We start from the raw sequence: 9,441 nt of genomic DNA on the forward strand, positions 1-9,441 counted from the left end.
GTCTTTGACATCCTGAAGTATATTGCCCAAAAATGGCCACAGTTCTACAGCTGTATTTTATTGCTATTTAGCACCGTTTATAAAGCCAGGGACTCCATATGCCTTTTAACTGTTCTGCTATCTTCAAAGACTTGTGAATGGAAACCACCAGAACTTGATGTTTCGCCCCTCCCTCTTAAAATTGCACTAAATTATATTGCTTGATGTGGCGGCCTTCAGGCTAAAGCAATGGCAACAGACTAGAAACTTGTTCAAGCTACGGAAAGACATAGGCATGTGCTTCACCTACTTACTCCTTATTGACCTTTGATTTAGACAACTTAGTGCCTCCTAATCACTCTGTATGGAATTCCCACCCTCACCAAATTCCTGGCACCAGTCCATTTAGTTGGTTCACCTGACATGACCATCATAGAATCACAGCATGATACAATACTGTCTATCATGCCTGCGTCAACTCTTTGAAAGAGCTATCCAATAAATCTCACTCCCTGGCCTTTCCCCATAGCCCATTATTTTTTTTCCTTTTCAAGTATTTGTTCAGCTCCATTCTCATAGCTCCAAAAGCATAATGTGCATGATTATTTTTTGAAACACCCAGTAATGCTTTCCTGGAGTAGAGACCGGATATACCAGGAGTGGGACCACTATCTGTTGCACGCTGGGGTCTGGAACCTAGACTATCTATCACAAATATCATAGATAAAGTCAGCTAACTTAAACAAGAGGCATGAAATCTGGAGCCATTGATGATTATTTTCAGCTTTTAATCGATAATAAACCAGTGTAATATTGTGAAATTCATTTTAGGAACTAAATGATCCAGGAAAGGAATCTTGAAAATTCGGAATTAAAAAATTGAATTCACAATGAATGTCAGGGAAATGAGATTCACCTGGTTTAAATTGGAAGACAAAAATTCCAGTATGTCAATTTGTCAAAGCTGCTTTCACTGTCCGTTATTTTCTGTTTACTTAGCACGGTAGCACAGTGGTGAGCACAGTTGCTTCATAGCTCCAGGGTCCCTGGTTCAATTCCCAGCTTGGGTCACTGTCTGTGAAGAGTCTGCACATTCTCAGTGTGTCTGTGTGGGTTTCCTCCAGGTGCTCCGGTTTCCTCCCACAGTCCAAAGATGTGCAGGTTAGGTGGATTGGCTATGCTAAATTACCCTTAGTGTCCAAAAAGGTTAGGTGGGGTTATGGGGATAGGGTGAAGGTGTGGGGATGGGGTGGAGGTGTGGGGATAGATAGGGTGCTCTTTCCAAGGGCCGGTGCAGACTTGATGTACCGAATGGCCTCCTTCTGCACTGTAAATTCTATGATGATTCTAAACCACAAACCTCGGATGAATGCAGCCTTCTAATCAATTTAAATATGAACACCCTAAAAGAATACCGGCATAGAAATCAACCATGACTAAATGATGCAATGTTTGTATTTTTGAATCACAAAAATAACAGAGCCACAAATCACGTTGCACTTAAGCAACAAAAGGTGGACCGACAATATACCACCAATATTTATTTTATTCATTCATGGAATGTGAGCATCACTAACTAGGCCAGCATTTATTGCCCAACCCTAATTGCCTTGAAGAAGATCGTAGAAAGCTGCCTTCTAGAATTACTACTGTAGGTACAACACAGTACTATTAGTGAGTTCCAGATTTTGACCCAGTCACAGTGAAAGAACGGGGATATATTTCACACCTTGTAAATATCAAGACTAATAACTGTACAAGCCAAGAATCAGTCTAAATCAGTGGTTTTCAAACTTCTTGTCCCCCCCCCCCCTCTCTCTCTCTCTCTCCCCGGGACCCATTTCTGCAACCGGCCAACCTCAGAACCCACACCAGCCAATCATCACAGCACATGCCACATTTGCTTACCTTTAATGCAGTAGGGGTGTCTGCTTGGTCCTCACAATCTCGCTCAAATCAGGTTCACAAGAGGGGAAATGCCTCATATCAGGTGCAGAGTTCGGCCAGTTCCTTTGTGCTGTCTCCATCGTTGTGAGAATGGAAAATCCAACCTCACACATGTAGGTCGTCGTGAAGGACAATAACAACAAAATGCTAGTTTTACTCAGCACTGCGCATTTCCTGGGAGAAGCTACTCGTGAATGCTAATGGTGTGTTTTTAATGTGCTGTCACAGGTCAAATACAGCAGCTTAGTCTTTTCATTTAGAGTCTGCTATTAAGTTAATAACCGACGCTGGGATCTCAACCTCAAAATCAATTTTTCACCCACCAGTTCTCTTCCAAAATCTGAAACTTCTGTCATTTGCCAGTACTTCCCTGCATATACATATATCAGTTTTGCATCCTGATTTGCATTGACACGCTTGACAAAATCGTACCTCAAACTGCTTTGTTCCGGATTTAAGTTTTTCTTTGTAGGAAACGTAGGCTGTTCACCAGAGGCCCTGGAGCTCTGTACATATTTAACACTGCTCCGTCCTGCTGTGGATTCTTCTGAGCAGTTCTCTCAAGCAGATTCAGATGCGAAATCCTAGCCAGTAGGTGCACTACTCTGCCTGTGTCTCTAGCTGTCTCTCCCTTGTAACAAAACCATGACATGAAAAATGAAAATCGCTTATTGTCACGAGTAGGCTTCAAATGAAGTTACTGTGAAACGCCCCTAGTCGCCACATTCCAGCACCTGTTCGGGAAGGCTGTTACAGGTTGGGCGCTCCGATTTCCTCCCACGTTCTAAAAGATGTGCTCGTTAGGCGAATGGGACATTCTGAATTCTCCCTCGATGTACCCGGACAGGTGTCAGAGTGTGGTGACTAGGGGATTTTCACAGTAACTTCATTGCAGTGTTAATGTAAGCCTACTTGTGAAAATAATAAAGATTATTATTATTATTAGTGTATCAAGTCTTCACCAACCCTCGGAAAGAGTACCCGACCTAAGCCCAATCACCCCAAACCTTTAGAAATTAAGGGGCAATTTAGCATGACCAATCCACCAGACTTTTAACATGTGTCCATCTTTCCCACAATTCCATCTTTGACTCTATTCAATCAGGATTCCTGCCCAGCCACAGTATTGAAATAGCCCACAGCAAAAATCATGTATTAAAATACATTTTTTTTTAAAAAAAAGAGTACCGTATTAGTTTTTTGTCAATTAAGGGACAATTTAGCGTGGCCAATCCACCTACTCTGCACATCTTTGGGTTGTGGGAGGGACACCCATGCAGACCCGAGGAGAATGTGCAAACCACACGGACAGTGACCTGGGGCCAGGACTGAACCCGGGTCCTCAGCGGCGTGAGGTAGCAGTGCTAACCACTGCGCCACAATGCCACTCCGCAAAAGATTACACCAGGGAACCACTGGGCACCACCAGCAAAATTCCGAACGAACACTGGGTCACCAGGCGTAAACTGTCGAATCGGCCGATGCCGAGAAGAATCATATCCCTGCCATTCTTGTGCGCAGCGTACTTTTACGCCAATGTCCGGGAAAACCATGCTAAGGCGGGTGCGAAGTCTCCGGCCCATTTGGAGTTCCGCGGGAGCTACCCCTGTCACCGCATGTAGGGTGGTCCTATATGAAAACAAAAAATGAGCCAGTCTCGTGTCCATCGACCCGGAAGATTGCTTCTTTAGGCCTTGTTTGAATGTCTGTACTGCGCGCTCCGCCAACCCATTTGAAGCCGGGTGGTATGGGGCGGTGCGGATATGGCGTATGCCGTTCACCTTCATGAACTTCGCAACCTCCTCACTTGGAAACGGAGTGCTGTTGTCCGTGACCAGCACCTCAGGGAGGCCAAGCGTACTGAAAGACAAACGCATCTTCTCAATTGTTGCACAGGACGTTGTGCCTACCATCTTATGCACCTCTAGCCATTTAGACTGGGCATCGATTAATAGAAGGAACATGGATCCTTGAAAAGTGCCGGCGAAATCAGCATGCAAGCGTGCCCAAGGCCGCCCTGGCCACTCCTAGTGATGTAGGGGCGCGGCCGGCGGATGCTTCTGATGCTCCTGGCAAATGGAGCAGTTTTGGGCCACCTTCTCAATGGCGGTGTCGAGGCCAGGCCACCAGACATAACTCCGGGCAAACATTTTCATTTTGGTCACACCTGGATGCCCATTGTGCAAGTCTCTCAGTATCAGCTCCTGTCCTTTTTTTAGGGTTGCAACCACCTCATCGGTCATGGGGGTCGACATGGGGCCCGTCGATAAAGGCAATCGGCTCAGTGCATCGGCATTCCCTATCTGGGTTCCTGGTTTGTGCTACAGCGAATACTCGTATGCAGCGAGCAACAAAGCCCAGCACTGGATCCCTGCGGAAGCAATGGGCGGTATTGGCTTATCCTCTCTGAAAAGTCCCAGCAGAGGCTTATGATCAGTCACAATAGTGAAGTGGCGACCATACATATACTGGTGGAAACGTTTCACCGCAAAGACCACTGCCAGGCCCTCCTTCCTGATCTGCGCGTACTTTTTTTCCGCTGCAGTCAATGTGCGGGAGGCGAAAGCTATCGTCCGCTCGGCCCCGTTCTCCATCTTGTGGGACAGGGCGGCCCCAGTACCATACGGGGATGCATCACATGTGACAAGCAAAGGCTTTTCAGGATCATAGTGGGTTAGTAACCCAGACGACGACAATTGTTGTTTTACCCGCCGGAAAGCAGTTTCTTGCGGCTGACCCCAAATCCAGGCGTGATTCTTCTTCAGCAGAAGGTGCAACGGGGCCAGCGTAGTTGCCAAATTGGGGAGGAACTTTCCGTAATAGTTTACGAGGCCGAGGCATGAACGAAGATGCGAAGTGTCAGTCGGGGCGGGGGCCTGTTGAATCGCGCGCACCTTCTCTGCGACGGGTGAAAATCTTTGTGGTCCACCCGATAACCCATGTAGACTACTTCCTTCGCCTGAAAGACGCACTTTGTGCAACGTAAATGGACAACAGCCTCCGAAAAGCGTCTAAGGAAAGCCTCCAATTTTTCCAAATGTTCCTGCTCTGATGTCCCTGTGATCAAAACATCATCTAAGTAGACAGCAACATGCAGTAAACCTCTCAAAATGCCCTCCATAACGCGTTGAAAAATAGCGCAGGCAGAGGATATTCCAAAGGGCAAAGGTGAATCTTCATACAGGCCCCGGTGTGTATTGATCATTACATACGGCCGGGAGGCATGGTCCAGCTCCAACTGTAGGTAGGCATGACTCATATCTAATTATGTGAACGAGAGTCCGCCTGCAAGCTTCGCGTAGACATCCTCTATGCGAGGCATTGGGTATCGGGCAAGTCGGGAAGCCGTATTCACTAAGTTTATAGTCGCCGCACAAGCGAACTGTGGCATCTGGCTTCATTACAGGTACAATTAGTGCTGCCCAGTCAGCGAAACGGACGGGCCTGATGATACCCAGAGTCTCCAAATGAGTGAGCTCCCCTTCTACCTTTTCGAGCAAGGCGTAAGGCACCGGCGCGCCCGGAAATAGTGTGGCATGGCTCCTGGTTCGACTTGGATACGGGCCACGGCCCCTTTTATTTTCCCCAAACCGGGCTACAAACTCAACATGAGCAAAAGCGAGATCTTCCCAATACACCCACAAGTAGGTGGGGCAGCACTAACTGGACTGCCCTTTAAACAAGCCCGACACATTCCGCTACCTGGGGATCCAAATAGCCCATGACTGGAAAGGATCCACAAATGGAACCTCACCAGTCTGACGGAGGAAGTAAAAAAGGACCTGCAAAGATGGAACACACTCCCACTCGCCCTCGCGGGGAGAGTCCAGACGATCAAAATGAACGTACTGCCCAGGTACCTCTTCCTACTTAGATCCATTCCGATCTACATTCCCAAGGCCTTTTTCAAAGCACTAGACAAACTAATTATGGCGTTCGTATTGGGGGGGGGGGGGGGGTAAAAATGCTAGGATCCCAAAGAAGGTCCTACAAAAAAACAAAATCCGGGGGGGGGGGGGGGGGGGGGGGGGGGGGAGGCTAGCCCTCCCAAACCTACAATTCTACCACTAGACGGCGGCGGCCGAGCGAATAAAGGGATGGATCAAGGAGCCAGAAGCCGAGTGGGTGCGCGCAGAAGAGGCCTCCTGCATGGGGACCTCCCTCCGAGCCCTCGCCACGGCAGCACTCCCATCCCCACCCAAAAAACACTCCAGTAGCCCAGTGGTGATAGCCACCCTCCAATCCTGGAACCAACTACGGCAACAATGTGGCCTGACCAAAATGTCGGACAAAGCTCCCAGCTGCAACAACCATTAGGTTCACACCAGCACTGACTGACGCCACCTTCAAAAAGTGGGGGCAGGACGGAGGGACACTGACAGTCAGGAACCTATACGCGGACGGCAGGATCGCAACATTGGACAGAGAAATTCCAGCTAGCCAGGGGGAACGAGCCAAGGTACTTACAGCTCAAAAACTTCCTATGAAAGGAGACAAGGACATACCCACAACCGCCACTACTGGAAGAACTACTGGGTGCAAGCATACTAGACAAAGGAAACTGTAGTGACATGTATGACCGACTGATAGAAAGGGCCGACACCGTACTGGACGCAACAAGAAAAAAGAGAGGACCTGGGGATTGAGATAGGGTGGGGACTCTGGAGCGAAGCACTGCATAGGGTCAACTCCACCGCCACGTGCGCAAGACTCAGCCTGACGCAGGTGATACATAGAGCCCAATTAACAAGAACCCGTATGAGTAGGTTCTTCCTGGAGGTGGAGGATAGATGTGAACGGTGCCGAGGCCCAGCCAACCACGCCCACATGTTATGGTCTTGCCCCAGACTTCCAGGGTACTGGACAGCCTTCGTCGAGGCAATGTCCAAAGTGGTGGGGATGAGGGTGGAGCCATGCCCGAAAGTGGCGGTCTTCAGGGTTTCGGACCAGCCAGATCTATTCCTGGGGAGGAGGGCAGATGCCCTTGCCTTCCTAATCACCCGCCGTAGAATCCTATTCGGCTGGCGGTCAGCAACACCACCCAAAGCTGCAGACTGGCTGACCAAACTCTACGAATCTCTCCAAATGGAGAAAATCAAATTCGCCATCCAAGGGTCAGATGACGGCTTCCACAGAATGTGGGAGCCATTCACGCAATTGTTCCGGGACCTGTTTGTGGCCATCGAACAAGAGGAAGAATAGCCAGGTAGCCAAGAATCAGGGGAAAGTAGCCAATGCATGAAAGGGAGAGATAGACCGGGAGAGAGGGGGTGGGGGGGGGACAGCTAAACCTAAGAGGAAAGAAAAGCGAATCACGGGAGGGGGGGGGGGAAAGAGACAGGGAACAAGAGAGGTGGAGGGGGGGTGGTTGTCAGGGAAATGAGAGCCGGAAGGAAGGCAAGGGATACAATAACGAACGTGGCATCTCCAGTAGGGAACAAGGAGAATGACGACGAAAGACGGGAGGAACGGCAGAAGCGGAGGTAAGCACGAAACAGCAGCAAAATTTGTCTGGGAGAAGCAAGCGACAACACCAAACCCATTCGAGTATTGCCCACTGTAATTGTTTCTCCGGCACCCAAATGTATATTTACCTCCCAGTCTCCACCTCCCCTTCCCACCCGCAAACAGTCGCCTACTTATGTGTTGTAAATAATTTTGCCATGTGTAGAGTTGCTGCTATTGAGCTGGTGCACAACACCCTACCAGTTATTCTATTTTATTTTTTATTGTTTTTTTTACTATATCTATATATCTATATATATATATATGTTTCTTATCCTGTGTACATAACGGTAAATATACTTTGTTCAAAAACCCAATAAAAAACATTTATTTTTAAAAATCCAATAGTGAATTCAGGAGAAATTTCTATAATCAAAGAAGTGAGCACTCTACCACAGTGATCAAGTGATTAGTATAGATGCATTTAAAAGAAAGTTAGATAAGCATGAGGGAGAAAATAATCACGGGTTTGATGATATATTTAGAATGATGAACAAAGATGTTAGGAAGTTCGAGTGGGCTACACGGGCCAGTTGAGCCGAATTGCCTAGTTTTGTGCTGTATATCTTATGCAATCCTTGGTTAGCTCTACTGCCTATAACTTTCTACAAACTTCACCCACATCCCATCACCATTAGGGCAGCACAGTGGCACAATAGGTAGTACTGTTGCCTCACAGCTCCAGGGTCCCGGATTCAATTCCGGCCTCGGGTATCTGTCTGTGTGAAGTTTGCACTTTCTCCCCGTGTCTGCGTGGGTTTCCTCCGGGTGCTCCGGTTTCCTCCCACAGTCCAAATATGTGCAGGTTAGGTGAATTGGCCAGGTTAAATTGCCCATTAGTGTTCAAAAGGCTAGGTTGAGTTACTGGGTTACGGGGATAGGGTGGAGGCGTGGGCTTAAATAGGATGCTCTTTCCGAGAGCCGGTGCAGACTCGATGGGCCAAATGGCCTCCTTCTGCACTGTAAATTCTATGATTATATCCTTGTTAACCTTCACTGGCTCCCCATTTGACAATGCTTACATTTTGAAATTCTCACCCTTGTTTTCTGGACCAACCACATAAATACTGTGGCTGCAAGAGCAAGTGAAGATACTGGGAATTCTGCACCAAGTAGCAAGCCTTCTGACTCTCTAAAACTTCATATACAAGAAAACAAGTCAGGAGTGTGATGTTATACTCCCCCCATTTGTCTGGAAGGAGTGCAGTTCCAACAATACAAGCAACTCAACACCAACAAAGCAGCCCACTTAGTTGGCATTCTACCTAATTTAAACATTCCTACCTTAAACATTCACTCCCTCCACAGGCACAGGGCAGCAGTATGCACCCATATACAAGATGCATTGCAGCAATTCAATAAGCTACCTTTGAAAGCACCTTCCAAACTCAGCCTCTATCTTTGGCAGGTGCCTGGGAACCACCATTTGAGAGAGTGACCTGCAAGTCTCACACTATTCTGATTTGGAAAAGAATCACCTTTCCTTCACTGTTGCTGGGCCAGTTATGGAGCTCCCTCCCTATAACTACCTACACCAGAGGTTTAAGGCAGTTCACGACCACAACCATCTGAAGGACAATTAAGACAATTGGGCAATAAACGCTGGTTTTGATAGCTATGTGTGCAGCCCATGAACAATTTTTAAAAATCATCTACAGAATTACTGCATGACTACATATTCCACAAGTGAGGGAAAAACCTAACAATTTACAAGTTACTGTAACTTCTAGCATTTGTGCCATAAACTGCATAATTGTTCATTGTGCACCATTTACATATAACCCCAATATCCCCATCCTCCTGAATTATATCATTTTGCACATCTTTGCTTAGTTCTTGAGGATTTGTATTAGGAGTAACTTCACAACTGCTATCCACATCATAAATTCAGTAACTGGAGATTCTTAGTATTATTGCATTGTTTTGTCTCTTCCTTTCTCCATAGGAATGCTGTGTTTTTACCCACACTGCCTTCAAAACACTTGGCAACAAAACAGACAACATTTACCC

Source organism: Scyliorhinus canicula, chromosome 13 (assembly GCF_902713615.1).
Source record: "Scyliorhinus canicula chromosome 13, sScyCan1.1, whole genome shotgun sequence".
Lineage (NCBI taxonomy): Eukaryota > Metazoa > Chordata > Chondrichthyes > Carcharhiniformes > Scyliorhinidae > Scyliorhinus > Scyliorhinus canicula.